Here is a 17,583-nt window from a genome sequence, read left to right as displayed (position 1 = left end):
ATTATTAGTATTTTACTTATTATATTAAATAGAAATCTAATTATTATTATTAAATTTCCTAGACTAATTAATCTTATTTCTCCTAAATAAATCTATTATATAAGGTCTAATAAATTATATATAAATATTTATTAAGGTTAAGGTAATTAAGAAAAAATATACCTAATATCTAATATACTTTTTCCTATATCTTATAATTAGCTTAGTATTATTTTGGGTCTTATTTTCTTATAAATATATATATATTTGAAATTTATAATTAATACTTTAAAATAATACTCTTTAATTAGCTCTTATATAATTTAAAAGTTAGGCTATTAAATTTAATACTTTTATAATATTTAAATTTATTTAAGTTTATAAAGTTTTATAATTATTAGAGCCTTTATAATTCTTTGCCTTTTAAGTTTAATATCTAAATTATATTATATACTTTATCTTTAGTATAAAAAAGGCTTCTAAAAGTCTAGAATTATAAAGAAATTTTTATATTAAGGATATATTAAAAATATATTATATTATAATAATGAAATTATAAGTATTTATATATAAATATATAATATATTAGATTAGCTATACTAAAAATCATATTATATTTATATATAAAGTTACTAATTGCTTTATATTAATACTAGACCTATATAGTTATATAATTTTATATAATTAGCTAGTTATAGAAAAGCTCTAAAGCCCAAAACTTATAAAAAGTCTTAAGGGCTTTAGAACTTCCGGATTATTACTAGTATCCGGTACTTTTTAGGAAAAGAATACAATATATTCTATAATAAATAACCTATTATAAATTACTTAATCTTTAAGTTAAGTAAGAAATCTAAAGGCCAGACTTATAATTCAAGTCTTATTAAGGTTATTAAAGTCTTTACTAGCTAGTATTATAGATTTAATATAAATATTACAGGAATTCTATAGATTCTATTTTAATTTATTTAAAAAGTATATATAGTATATTTCTTTATTTATTTTAATATTTATATATAATTCCTAAAAGCCAAACTATTATTTAAAAAAAAAGTAAGAAAACTAGACTAATACTTTTAAAAACTAAGGCCTTAATAAGTCTATTTAGAAAAGCTTACTAATTTTTCTAAAAATAACTCAAGCTTTAATAGGCTAGAAAATTTTGAGTTTATTATATATTATAGTAAGAATTACTAAATTGGGGCTAGTATAATCGCTCCGCTTAGTTAGGATCTATATACTTACTTCCTAAAGCTTTATACTTTACTTAAGCTCTTTTCTAGCAAGTTTAATTAACTCTTTTACTATTTAATACAACTTCCTACTCTATAATCTTTATATATATTAGTTATGAGCCCGGCCTCGCACTAATAAGCTTCCTAATTAGTACGCCGCAAAGAGTATTCAAGAGCTTATTTAATTTATTTCTTCGAAAATCACATTTTAGTTCACATTTCCGTTACTAACCAATTAATAGAAACTATTCCCATAGTTCCTATAGTTTCCAAAGCTTAATCGCAATTATATTAGAAGCTATAGTAAAAATTATTATCCTAAAGAACCGCAGTTCCTGGGCGAACTAGTTTAATACTCTCTGTAAAGTAGCCAGTAACAAGGATATCTGGGATAAGATTAACCTATTTAATAATAAAGTAATTAAAACAAATATAGCAGCTTTTCCCAGGCCTCCTCCTATAATTAACGAGCTTATACTAAAGGAAACAGAGAATTACTATACCAGATACCAAGTTAATACGGAAAATTAGGATAAAGACACTTAACCCATAATTAAGAAAGAATTAAAACTAGTATCTTTATAGCCTATAATATTCGGGGATATTAGAGATTACTATTTAGTACTCTTACGGGACTATAAGATCAAGAAACTAGACTAGACAAATAAGCTAGTATAATCAGATAATAGCTCTATTAAATAGTTAATATAGAGATTCTTACGAACTCTACTCTGGGACTTAAAGAGAACAAGTAGAGCTTTATTCACGAGATTCTTAAGGCATTATTAATAAAATACGGTTCTATAAATATAGTACAAATTACTACTACTCGGAGAGTATATAGCTCGGTCCTACTATAAGTAAGTAAAGGAGAAGTAAGCCTAAAGTACTAGTTTACTAATTAGAAAAAGGCGCTTAATAGAGCCAGAGCTCTTAAAATCGCCGAAATCAAAAGCACTCTAGTAATAATCGAGTTCTTAATAGCCCTCTAGCAGAAACTCGCACTAACCTGGGTAATAGAATAGCTCAGTAATTTATATAGTAAAGACGAACTAGGGCTTCTAATTCTTATACTCGAATAATATAGCCAGGTATTTAATTGGATTATTTTAGAAAACCAGAATACCAAGTACTTAGGAGCTCCTGTAATCTTTATTATACTCGGGAATTAAACTAGTAAAGAATTAGACGGCAAGCCTAATTCGAATAAGTATAAGTAGAACCAACTTAGCTATATTATTATAGAAATTACAATTACTAGATTAAGTAAAACTTAGATAAAATTCAAGCCTAATAAAGAATAGATTAGAAAAATCCAGGAAAGAATTTTGACCGAGTATTAGAAGAATCTAAAACCTTAGCTAGAAGAGAAATACGGTATGAAAATTACTAGTAGACGAGCTATAAAGAAGCTAATACCCGGTATTAGCTCTAAAAAGAAGCTTAAAGCGTCCGGAACTCAATTTCTTAGGAACTTTAATATTACTTTAGTAAATCTTATATTTATAATCCAGAGCCCAGATTAAAAGATCTATATAATACTCGATTTCTCAAGATACCTGCTTTTTTAAAGTACTTTATTAGATAACTATAGTACTATATACCTAGTTAATAGTAAGAATCTAATTAATTCTGGTACTTTTATTAAGGCGAAAATTAATAATTATATAGAAGCAGAAATAACTAGTTTTCTAATTATTAGATATAGTATTCATATAATTAAAAACATAATTAATAAACCTATAAAACCATATATTAAAGATCTAATTCTTTATAATATTATAATTATTAAAGGGTTCTATATAAATATTATTTTCGAAACTTGCCTAGCGGAAAAGAAAGCTTAATATTATAGATATAATCTTATAATTAGACTAGAAAATTATAAAGAGAATATAGTATTAATATAATTAAAGTATAGATTTAATTTAGTTTTCCTTAAATATAAGCCATTCTTTATTTACTCTAATATTTTATTTAAAATTCCTATTAGTACTAGTAGTATACTTATATTTCTAATACTCAAATATTTAATTAGAGCTTGGTATAAGAAATTAAAGAAATATCTTAAGCCAAGAAGTAATTCAGAAGAAAAATAATATATAAGAGCGAGATATTTAGTTTATAAAGCTCTATAAAAGCTTATTAATTATATATATAACGTGAAAATTAATAAACTAATAAGAATTATATACGAATTTTATATTTAGATATATACTAGGCAAGTAATCTCATATAAGCTAACTAAGAGAAAGTCTACTTAACTATTTTAAAGAATCTTATAGGACCTATTTAATTACTCAAATAGCTATAATAGTTTGAACTAGATTCTAATAATTAAGAACAAATTTAGTAGAAAGCTCTTTAGATATCTTCTGTTAAGTAAAGAGAATTTAGTAGTATTTAATATAATTAGGGATTTTAAGTACTAGATATATAAGTAATATAACCTTTTAATTACTTATATTAAGTATAATTAGAAGAAAGTAGTTATTCTAATTCAAGAAATATTAGCCTATTAAATCTGAATAAAGAAAGAAAGTATTAAAATCGAGCTTTCTCTTTTATATATATATAAGCCAAATAGTAATACTAAGTAAATAGGGCAAGAGATTATAAATAAGGCTATTATAATATACTTAATAGCTAATTTGCCTAAAAAGCTATAGCTAGAAAGCTCTATAGCCATAATCTATCTATATAATCGGAGCCCCTTATATATAAACTACTAGAGAATACTAAATAAAGTACTCGATTTATAGTTCTGTAATTATTTCCGTTAGTATAACCTAGAGCTTATAACTCAAATAATAATTAATCTCAGATCTAATTAAAATAGGATTTATATATATAATTCTAGGGCATATTTAATAATTAAGAACTATAAAGCAGAACGAAATAAGAAAGTATTTAAGGTTATATTATATAGATATATTAAATATTTAATTAGATATATTATATCTAATATTTATAAAATCTGAGTTCCCGTATTTAATAAAGTAATTATTATATATAATATTATATTTAATAAGAATATTCTTTATAAAAAGAATTATAAATATACTAAAGGCTATAGTATAAAGATTATAAAAGATATAATAGAACTATTTCTAGAGAATAAGATTTAGGATACTAAATTAATCTTTAAAAATAAAGGATTATAGTATAATAGCTTATTAGAGTAAATAGAAAATAAGCCTAAATTAGAAAGTAATAAGTAAATGAATTAATAATTAAAAGAGCCTATAAGTATACTAATAGGTTATAACTCGGAAATAGAAAGCTCTATAACCTTAGTAGAAATAGGACTTATAACTTTATAAAGTACTTTAGAACCAGAAAGTATATTAGAGCCTAGAAATAATAGAAATAAAGGTACTAAGCTCTTAAGAAGGCTTAGTACTATAGAAAGAGATATAATAGAGTATACTAGAACTATTAGAGAAATATACTAAACTAATAAAAGCAGGAAAGAATCTTTTCAGAATTAGTAATAAGGTTTACTAATAGCTCCTATAAGTAAAGCAAGAAGCTTACTTATAGAATGAGCAAATAGCTTAATAGAAATAGAAGAATTCTTTATAGAAAGAGTAAATAGCTTAGCTAAAGTAAAAGATTAAATAGTAAAACTAAAAAGAAAATAAATAAGAAAGCTAATTATTAAAACTAGAAATAGGCTAATTCAAATATACTCATATAAGGGAAATAATTAGAACGGAGATTTAGGTAAAGCTAGTAATAGTATAATTACTATAGTAAGTATATTACTATAAATAATAAGTGAATTAAATTAGATTAATTACTTAGAGTTTCTTTTAAAGTCTCTCTAACCTAATTAGCTAGAGAATTATAAGAAGAAATTTAATTATAAGACTATATATATTATAATTATAATAGTAGTTTAATTAAAAGTATATCTAGAGCAAAGTACTTCGAGTAATATAATAATAAGAAAAATTCATATTAATAATTTTCTAAAGGCTTTAAAAACGTGAAATAATCTAGAAAAGTATCTAGTTAGGAAATACTTTAAATTAGATACTAAACTAGAGATTAATAACTTTAAAGCTCGAAATTACTAGAGAATTATTTCTAGTAATAAAGCAAGCAAACCTTTAATTCCTTTAAAATAGATATTTATATATAAAATTAATTCTAATAAATATATTACTTGGTATTACTTAAGGCTAGTAGTTTATAGAAATCTTTAAGAAAAAGTATTACTTTTATTTATATATATTACTATATTTATAGTAAGGTCTTTTTAAATAGCTAATATAATTATAGCTTATTTTAATCTGGAAATAAAGTAATTTAATATTATAAATATATTTATTAATATAGAAAAAGATCCTAATAGGCTTATAGTAATATATAAGCTACTAGACGATTTTAAGGTACTAAGCTATATAGTAGAGATAATCGAGCTCTATATAAGCTATAAGACTCTCTTATTCTATAATATAAGTACTAGATAAATATTCTTAAGAGAATTAGATTCTCTAAACTTAATAAAAAGCCCTATATTTATATAAATATAGATTATAAAATCTTTATTATTTTCTATATAAATAACTTTTAAGTATTTTATTATAAGAATAATAAAGTATATACTTAATTAATTATTACTTAAATTAAGATAATTTACAAGCTTTATAATATATAAGATATAAAGTAGTTTCTAGAAATTCGAGTAATTAGAAATTAGAAAGCTAAAAAGCTCTAGCTAGTTTAGGATAGTAGATAGGAAGTGTCCTAGTATTCTATTACCTGAAATTAATTTTTAAAGATATAATAATTAAGCTTATCTATATTAAATTAAGATATATTAAGAAAAAGTTAGATTACTACTTTATACTATAATTATAATTAGACCGGATATAGCTTTTGCCGCTTTAGTACTCTCTTAATTCTTAATAAACCCTGCTCCAGAATACTTTATAGTTATAGATTAGGCTCTTTAATATCTATTTAGAACCCGGTTTCTAGTAATTTAGTATAATAGAAAATATAAAAAGATATAGCTATAGATTATATCTAATACTTTATATATAAATAACCTGGATATATAATAATTGAGCTATAGGTATATAATTTCCTTATTTAGAGGTTTAATATTATAGAAAGCCGCTTAATAGAGTTCTATAACTATTTCTTTAATTAAATTAGAAATATATAAAGTCGCTTATATAATAAAAGAGACTATAGCTCTTTAGAGGCTATTTAGGGATCTAAGCTTAGATCTTAAAGAGCTCTGAACTATATTTTGTAATAATAAGTAAACTATTTAACTAATTATTAGAGAGAATAAAAGAATTACTATAAAGCTCTATTATATTAATATTCAGAATATATAGCTATATTAAGAATATAGTAAAGACATATTTCAAGTTATATATCTTTAAATAAGTAATATACTTATAAATAGACTTATAAAAAATCTATTCTAATTTAAATTCAAGAACTTTAGAGCTTTATTAAATCTTTAGGATATTAGAATAAAAATCGAAATAATTAAATAATATAAAAAGAGGCTTTTATTTATATCTTTTATTTATAAAATTTATTAAAATAATAGAGCTTAAGAGTTAATAGTAGGAGATCTAAAGATACTTTACTATAGTATTAATAAGCTTATATAAAAAGCCCTTTATTTAATTAGACTATTTTTTATTTCTATTAATAGCCTCTTAAATTTTAATAAAAAAGCTCTTATTACTATTCTCTTTATTAGATTTAGTAATCTCAAATATAGTATAAATAGAATACCTAAAAGCAAACAAATACTTTAAAATAGTCAGAATTTATAAAAGAGAATTAAGAAAAGAGAGCTTATAATATCTTTAGTAATTAGAAATTCTATAAAAAAGAGCTATATAATAGGGATATAAGAAATTAAAATAGCTAAATAAGAATAACTAGAAGCATACTTCTAGTAATAAGAACCTCTACTAATAGTATTATAGCAAGAACTATTACTATTGCCCTTTAGAGCAAATAAGACTATATTAAGTTAAAATAAGCTTTGAAATAGTATAAAGAACTTATAATAACCTATATAAGAGATCTTTCTAAAACTAGTATAAGCAGAACAAGAAGTACGAGGCTTTAGTATAGACTTCTTTACCTTTAGTAGAGGGGTACTAGAAGTATTAGAAGACATTATAGGGATCTAAACCTTAATATTCTATTAAAAGTAAGCTTTATATTAATAGTCAAGAGCTATACTTATAGCAGACTTGTAAGCTACTTAATACTATTTAAAGTTAGTAAAAAATAAAGCAAGAATATATTTTGGGTTAAAAATACCTTGGATTTATAAGCCGGAATTAACTTAATAGTAATATAAGAAGAAGTAGAAGCCATATTTATAATAATTGGAAGCTTGGAAAGGGATCTCTAGAAGAGTATTAAAGAAAAGTATTTAATTAGAGGCTCTAGAGTTAGTGAAAAAGGGGGGTTTATATAGAGATCTCCTGAAATTCAATAATCTAGGGAAATAATATATACTAAGCCTATTCGGATTAGAATATTAATACGGCTCTATAAAACCCATATATTAGACGAATTTCATTATTTTAAAGCTCTCTAATTAGGTAAAACAGGTAAAATATAGTATTATGCCTTTCTAGGAAATATATTATAATAAGAATTACTAAATTAGGGCTAGTATAATTACTTTGCTTAGTCAGGATCTATATACTCACTTCCTAAAGCTTTATACTTTACTTAAGCTCTTTTCTAGCAAGTTTAATTAATTCTTTTACTATTTAATATAACTTCCTACTTTATAATCTTTATATATATTATTATATATTATAACTTATATAACTAGAAATAGGAATTACTCTAATAGGCCAGAAAAAGTTTCTTATATAGTATGGGAAAGAAACTATAATAAGACAAAAACCCATATAAAGTATACTAGAGTATAAAACGTGACTTAATAGCAAAATAATAAATTAAAAGCATAAATAGTAAAGTATAAATAGTATATAGTATATAAAAGCTTAATTAATTAAATACTTATAAAGAATTATTCTCTAAGTCTATAGAAAAACTAGCTTTCTTATATAATTTCCGCAAGTTACGTATAAAAGGCTGCGGCCTTTACTATATAACCTAAACCTTAAAACCGCCAAAATAATATGATTTTCAATAAGTATAGCCTGCTATACTATATCCGATTTCCTATTTATTTATACTTATTTCCTAAGTACTAAAAATAATAGAAAAATCCTACTTAGAGTCCGAAATAATAAAATATTTAGGATTTTCCTCTATTAGTTAATCTAATTTCTTTTCCGTATACCTAAAATAAGACTTATTACTCTTAAATAGTCTTATTTCGTACTCTCGAACTTACTCAAAGGTAATCCGAACTTGCTTAGCTATATTCTCATACCAAATCTAATATAGCTCTCTATATTAATTAGTATCTGCCTTTAACTATTACTTAATTTCTGCCTTTACTATAGGGTATTAAGAAGGCTTATTATAGCGAATCATATTATAAATTGCACTAATATACTCTAAACAGATAGCTTCTTTAAATTTCGTATTATCTATAGTATTCTTAAATTAACCTTTAATAAAAGAGGAAAGCTCTAGGTAAAAGGCTTTAATAATCTTATAAGAGATTTCATTTTCGCATATTCTATTCTTAATAGTAACTAGACTTATAAGAACTATAGTAAAAGCCCTATTAAGTAACAAATTATTATTAAGCTATCCTTTAACTTATATATTATCCGAGAATTAATACTTTTCCATAATTTCAGACTTATAGATTACCTAGCTAAAAGCATTTATTTATCTAGTTAAATAGACTATACTCGGAGTTTTTCTTCTTATTACCTTTAGTAAATACTTGCCTATTTCCTTAGCTACTTCTGGCTCAAATTTATTAGAAATAAAGAAGTAATTAACGTTTTTAAAGAACTTCTTACTAAAGGTAATAGCTTTCTTATAGTTTATAAGGAAAATATAGCTAATATTTCAATACTTTTTATTAAAGTAAAATTCGCTACTTAAAGCTTTAGTAATAGCTAGATCTTTAGTATTACTTTTATATTAATTATAATTAATATTTCCAAAAATAAAGTATTAGGCTAACTAAGGGTAAGTAACTAGATAAATAGAATACTTATTTAATATCTCGTGAAATCCGAGCCATATTAATAGATTTACTATTAAAAATTAAGAGGCTAAGGTAAAATAGCTATTACTAAGATTTCTATATATTAATATATTATTTTTTTAGAAATAGAACTATAATATCTCTATTTCTTTTATTAAGAGCTCTTAAATACTAAGCTTCTTAATCTATTTCAGGTAATCTTTCTTATAAATATAGCTATTAGTACCTAGATTAGTAATATTAGACTCAGGAATAGGGACTATAGTATTAAATTAGAGCTATAGATTAGGGCAAAATTAATTAGAAATATGGTATTTGTATTTATATTTCTTAATTTCCTAGTTTTTAAAAAAGAAATCTTATATTTCCTTATTTACTTAAGTAATAGAAATATGCTTCTTGCCTTTAGTAACTTTATAGATCTTAGTAACTAGCTTTAGAGTATTCTTAATCTCTCGTATATTAATAGAAAAAGTATTAGTAAGTTACTAAATATATACTATATAGAGAGCTTTAAGAAATCCATTATTAACTCTATAGTATTCTCGCTTATAAATAGGTCTTATAATACTATTATATATCTTCTTAAAAATATATTTATCTTATTAAATAAGTATTAACTTCTATTTAGCTAGTATTTTATAGGTATACTAGATACCTTTATTAAGTTCTCCGGACTTAATACCCTTAGTTTTCTGCTTCTTGGTTCTAGATATAGTTATAAGAGTCTTCTTAGATAATATCTTTTCCTTTAGAATAGAAAGTTCTTTCTTATTTTCCTCTAATTTACTAACCTTATACTTAGTCTAGTACTTAGATCTTTACTATTTATTAGGAGTCTTAGGCTTAGCTTACTCTTTATTCTTGCCAGGTTCTTCTTATCTAGTTATACTAGTTCTACTAGCTTTACTAGTAGTTTTCTTACTAGGCTTTACTAAATTAGTTCTATTTTTCTTAGCTAGATCTAATTAAGTTAAAGCTGAAATTATAATAGGAGCCTATTCTTTAGGCTTATCTCAGAAAGCAGAAAAAGGCTTATTACTATAAACTTCCTTAATTAGGATTCCGGAAGTATTAAAGATATACTATCTAGCTTTAAGGTTATTAGCTAATAATAGCTTAAACTCTAATTCTCTATATTCCGAAATAGCTTTAGTATACTTAAGTACCTTAGTAATATCTAATTTAGTAAATATACTAGTATTCTAATACTTCTTGTCTTTAATATATTCTAAAGTAGCTTTATTAATTAACTAAATAGCTTTATATACTAAAGCTTTTATCTTAAAAAGAGAATATAACTTCTTATAAATATTTTTACTAAGATTATTATAGATATTATTAATATATTAGCTAAAAGCTTTACTATATAATATAATTCCATTCTAATTCTTAGTATTAAAACTATTTACTATAGCTTTAATCTTATTAAGCTTCTCTTATTTGCCTTTAGAAATGCCTTTAATAATATTCTCGAATTTCCTATTATTAGCTTAGTAATCTTTTAGCTTCTCCTTAATTAATTCTAGTCTAGTTCTGTTTCTAATAAAGGTTTTCTATTTCAAGAGCTTATTATATATACTACTTAGCTTATCTAGAACATTTATATTAAATTCAGTAATTATAGCTATTTTTTCTAGTATTAGTAGGCCTTTTATAATTACCTAAGCTTCTTTAATACTCTAAACTTTAATACTATTAATCTATAGACTTTTAATAATATTATAGCTTATAAGAACTAGCTACTATATTTTATTAACTTAAGGAATCTATTCTTTAGCTATTTTATTATTCTTAATAAGTTATAAAGATATTATTAGTATAATAGTTATAGGTTATAAAATTAAAGGTTTTCGAGATTACGAGGATTTCTTTTAAGTATATTCCAAAATAAAAAGTAAATTAAAATAGTTTTAGATTATATAAATATATTATATATATTCGAGTTTTTCTTTCTTTCTAGTAAGAAAACAAAGCTAAAATAATAATATATATAATAGGGAAAATAAATATAATAATTAGGTATATTTAAGGTAATATAATTATAAATTAGAAATAATTATAGAAAGTAAAATATAAAGTTAGGCTTCTATTACGGAAAAGAATATAAATATATATACCTAAGGAAATATAATTAAGAAAATAATTAAGGCAGGTTAAACTAAATAGTAATAATAGGGAAATAAGAAGATAATATAATAGAAATATAGATATAATAATAGTATCTAAAGTATTAGAATATAAAAGGAAATAACGGAAATTTTATAATATAGATATATCCTAACTTCCTATTTATTTTTATACTAAAAGAAATTCTTTATATTTAATTTCCAAGATCTAGTAATAGAATTTCATATATTAAGAATACTATCTAATAATAGTAATTAGATAATAGTAAGAAATAAGTAATAGTAAAGCTTGTCTGATTTCTAGAATAATAATCTAATAATAATATTTTCTAAAAGTTATAAATATTAGTTAGAAGAAAAAAATAAAAGATATATAAAGAATTAAATATAATAAGCTTTACTTTAGATTAAGAAAAGCTTCTATTATTAAATACTTTCTCCTAATTCTCTATAAAAGAGATATACTTTACTTTTTCTAATTCTAGTAACTCTAGAATATATATAATAATACTAGTAGCTTTCTTAATTTCCTAAGTACTATTTTACTTATAGTATTCTATAACTATTTCCCTTTCTAGTTCTATATTTGTTTTAAAACGTTTATTTATAGGTATATATTTATTATTAACTTTATTTTTAGGGAAATACCAGAATCTATTTCTTTTAATAAACTATTTAAGTTAATTCCCGGTATATATTCTTTGAAGTATAGTACTATTAAGTTCTTCTAGTATATAGTATTCTTTTAGTTAATCTATATATTTTACTTTATACGGGCCAAGCTAGTAATATAGTAGCTTCGTATTTCTTAACTTATCTTAATTTATTAATTTAATATTATATATAAGAACTAGATCCTTTTCGGAAATAGGCTTTAAATAAATCTAGTAAATAATATTAAATTACTTCTTTTTCTCTCGGTATTATCTATTCTTCTTTATTCTAGCTTCTTTAATATCTTTATTTCTTATTTATATTTACTTTATATATATTTCTAGAAGTATTTCTCTATTATAGACTTTATTCTATTCAAGTATTCTCTAGGTTAGAAAGCATATTTCTATAAATAATACTATTTCTTTATTATAGACTATATAAAAAGAAGTAAATTCAGTTAGTTTATATATAGTAACTTAGTTAGTAAATAGAATATATAATAGTAAATTTACCTAAGGCTTCTTTCTACCTATTATAAGTACTATAAGTACTTAAATAATTAGTTAATATTCTCTTTTAATTATACTATTTCCTTTGAAATTATAGGCCAAAATAATAATTCTATTAATTCCTAGCTTATTAAGTTTCTAAATTACTACTTCTTTAAATTCCAATCTGCCATTTACCTTAAGCTATTTAAATAAACTATATCTATAAATAATTTCTTCCTAAATAAACTTAGTAACCTTCTTACTAGTTAGGTTCTTTAAAAGTCTAGCTTTAACCTATCCTAAGAAATTATCTCTAGTAATAACTAATAAGTTATATCCTTTATAGTCTAGTAATTTAATTATATTAATCCTAAGATAATAGAAAAGAAGTATAGCTTTTATTAGATATAGAGCTTTTTCTTATTTTCTTTTACTCTTATACTAATAGATTTTATAAATATTAATATACTTCTATATATAGTTATAGTAATCTTTCTAGTAATAGTAACTAGCTACTAAATAAAAAGTGCTTTCTTTTCCGGTATATCTAATCTTATTATATAGCTCTTTAATAATAATTTCTCTTTATTCTTAATTATTAATAATAAGTTAAGGTAGGTATACTTTAGATATAATTCTCTATAGTAATTAATCTTTTATACTATAATTTAAAGCTTCTCTGCTTAACTTTCGAAACTTGGCCTTAGATATTTCTTCTAGTCTAAAAAGTATTATAAGGTATTATATAATATTCTAGTATTATTTAAAATAGCTATTATTTAAGGAATCTAGTAAAATAGTCGGGTTATTAAGTAAAGTATAATAGTTAGTATTATTATTTACTATTTTACTAGAAGTTATATATAAAAGGCTATAGCTTTTACTATATAACTTCCGGATTTTATTATTTTTTAATATTACTAATTTGCTTCTAGATATAGTAAGGCTTTAATTATTAATCTCTAGTAACTAGATACTATTATTTAAATATCTAATAAAGGTCTTAGAAGTCGGATTCCTTAAAATAATATTATGTAACTAAATTAGAACCGCTTCCTTTATTCGAATTTTCTGCCTAATAAGTACTATTCTAATAGTATTAAGCTTTATTACTAACTATTTATTAATATTCTTATTATCTTTGGTATTACCTTTTTATTATAGGTATCTTAATAATTTATTAGTAATAGTATACTTAGTTTCTTTAATATACTTAACTTTAAAATTAAATAGTTAAATTCATACTAGCTAGTAAGTAACTAGAGCCCTAGGAAGATCTATAGCCACTTTACTTAGCTATATAATAAGTATATTAGTATCTAGTTTAAGGATAAAGTAAACTTTATATAGCCAGAATTATATTTTCTATAAATACTTTACTAGCCCTTAGTATTTTCTCTTAGTAATATTATATCTCTATTTAGTATTATTTCAGATTCTAGACTTATATTATATAACTCTCTTTTTTCCTTTATTATTATATTAATTAAGAGTTCTGCTCTATTTATCTAGGCTAGTATCTATTACTAATATAACTATTCCCTAACCTTCTAATAGATTATAGTATAACTTATAAAGTATTAAAGTAGTAATAAGCTTTTCCTAAAGAATTCATATAGCTTGCTTTTATTTATTATTCTAGTTTCATATTATACTTTTTCTTATTAAATAATAAATGAGTTTAATAATAATTATAAAGCCTTTAATCCAAATATAGTAATAAATAATAATTCTAATAAATACCTTGCCTTTAGTTATATTATTATAATATTTTTATCTTAAGATCTTAGTAATTCCTGAGCTTAAAGGGCTTCTTCTAAATATTTTATAAATAAAGCTAATAATAATTATATTATTATAATAGAACTATAATTTTTCTCTAATATTAGCTCTAATTTATTTAATTCTATCTAGGGTTATATCTAGGTTTTAAAGGTATTTAAATATAAAACACCGAATTTCAGGTAAAATAAGTTACTTATTATAGTCTATATAAGGTCCCTTAATTCTAATATTATTAATAAATAGTATAGTAATTTTAGGAAATAGATTTTCCAGAATAGTTATAATAACTTATATAAACTATATAACGGAATTAATAGCTTCTTAAAATAATATAATTATTCTTAATAGCCCCAGAAATATTATAAATATAATTAAATCTCTATTATAAGTATCTAGTATAAGTTAATTATATCCGGAAAAGAAATTAATTAGAGAAATATAAGTATATCTAGTAAATTTCTTTAAGATCTTATTAATAGATAAGAATAGGTTAGTATTTTATAAAGTTACTAAATTTATTTTTATAATAATATTAATTAGTCTATAAGTTCTAGTAATTTTCTTTATAACTAAAAATTATAGATTTTAGTAAGATCTATTATATTTCTTAAGAACTTTATAATCTAGATATTCTAATAGTATTTTTACTATTACTAGTACTAGAGCTTTAGGATATGAGAAATTCTTCTCTTATTAGGCTTTATACTTAATAGTCTTAATTAGAATAAATAGGCTAATATTCTTATAAACTTTTTCTACTTTTTTCTAATTAAATATAATTATATCTTTTTAATTAATTATTAATTCTTAGAATATAGCTAGTTTCTTTTCCTAAAGCTAGTTACTAATATCTAATTATTTAAGATATTTCGGAATAAGTTATAAATCTCTTAGAATAGCTAATATTTTTAATAAAAGGTAATTCTTATATTTCCTAGTATATTCCTATAAGTATTCTCTAGCTTTAGATCTCTTAAACTAGTCCGGATATTTACTAGGGCCTTTTCTAGTTCTATTATTAGTATTTACTAGTTAAACTTTCTTATTCTTTATTTTATATATTCCTGTAATTAGAAATAAATTATAATTATTATTCTTTTCTTTAAGAGTTATGGCTATTTTCTCTAGTACTTTTTTTATCTAATTTCCGGAATTTATAACCTTTCTACTTAGCTTCTTTCTAGTTAGGTATAGAGAGTGCCTTTTTATCTAGTATTTTAATATGCCTTTCTTAAGCTCCTATATATTCCAGAATTCTTTCTAGTCTTAAGTTTAATATTTCTTAGTTTCGGAAATATATTTCTTTATTATTAGAAGATACTACTTTACTTTTTCTTTAGAAATATCTTTATTTAATACTCTTTTTACTTCTTTTTCTATTAATTCCGGAACTACTTTTAATAATACTCTAATTAGAGTCTTTTCTACTTTAGTTTCTCTAAAAATATTATTAATTTCCTAAATTCCTAAACCCAAAATAAAAGAATTTATAGGAAATTCCGGTATCTTCCTATTTCCTCTAATATTATTACTAGTTATAATACCAGGCTCTATTTTTCCTCTTTACCTTTAGTTTCCTGCTTTATATTACTTAATTTCTTAACTCTAGAAGCTTAGTATTTTTAAACTATTACTTTCTTTTATTTCCTGGTATTCTTTAAAAATAAAATAATTATAATAATATAAGTATTCTAATTATTTTTAAGGTTAGTAAACCTTTTATTTTATAAATTATTACTCCTATATATAATATTTATCTTTATTTTTACTAAGAATAGTTAATTAAGCAAGATCTTTAAAGCCTCTTTAACTAGGAAAAACATATCTTTATATCTTATTCTATTTATAACCTTAGCTCTAAGCTTTACTATTCCTATAAATCCAAATTCTGCTTTAGTAATAATAAACATTTAATAATCTATAGTATTATATATTATTTTACTAATACTTCTAGAGATTTTTTTAGGGAAAATATTAACTTTAGCTTTAGTATTAATTATTCCTTTATATTTAATACTTTCTTGAGATTCTCGAAATATGAATTAGAGATATAGAGTTTATATAATATATTTATAAGCTAATAATATTTGAATATTAATACTATTATTTTTAAATTAAATAATTTTATTAGTATTAGATACCTAAGCTAGTATTTCTAATTCCTTAAATATTCTATTTATTATATAAGCTATAGCTACTAGTTCCGCAGATTTTCTAGTATATCTAATTATATTTAATATAATAGTATTTCCTATTTATAAGATAATAAAATAGGAAGTATTATTCTTAATTTATTAGTTCTAAAGTATAGTAGCTAGATCTAGTATTTTTAAGGTATTAATAAGTATTCTTGTTTTTTTCTAAATCTTTAGAAATAGGATAATTACTTTTTTTAGTAATCTTATTAGAATATTATTAACTTTAAGAATTCTATACTTATTATAGTTAAGAGTATATTAGGTCTCTAATTTATTCTATTTATTCCCGGAAATATTAATATTTATATCCTTAGCTAGGCTATTTCCTTATTTATTATTTCTTAAAGTAATATTCTTCTGGCCTCTTATATAAAATAGCTTCTTTTCTATTCTGGCTTGTTTTCGGAAAACCTCTTTAATTATTTCTATTTCTTTTCTCTTTTTCCTTAATAAGAAACCTATTATAGTATTAATAGAAATACTATTTATAGCTAAATCTTAGTACTATTTATTAATTCCAGAACCTGAAGTATTAGTAATTCTAATATAATTTTCTTTAAGGCAAAGTAGCTATTTAGATTCCCTAGATATAACTTACTTACTTCTATATATAAATTCCGGTTAGCTAGTTCCCTTTTCTTTTTCTTACCTAGTAAACTAGGTATTTCCTATTAATCTCTAGATATTTTTGGGTTAAGTATTTAAGTTATAGTTAAATTTTCTTTCTTGGACTTAGGAAATAATTTAGTTAAACTACTAGTACTTACTAGTAAGAAAAAAAAGAATACTTTCTTATTTAGGCTTAAATAGCCCTTTATACTATTTTCTATTAAATTAGTAAATATATTTATGGTTTATAAGTTCTTTTATTAGTAGGTAATAGAACCAAGAGATATAAATATATTCTAGATTAATATTATTATTCTTATTTCTATTATAGTACCTATAATAAATTCGTTCTCTTGGTTC

This window comes from Hyaloscypha bicolor, assembly GCF_002865645.1.
Source record: "Hyaloscypha bicolor E unplaced genomic scaffold K444scaffold_53, whole genome shotgun sequence".
Classification (NCBI taxonomy): domain Eukaryota; kingdom Fungi; phylum Ascomycota; class Leotiomycetes; order Helotiales; family Hyaloscyphaceae; genus Hyaloscypha; species Hyaloscypha bicolor.
Note: the sequence above shows the minus strand (reverse complement) of the source record.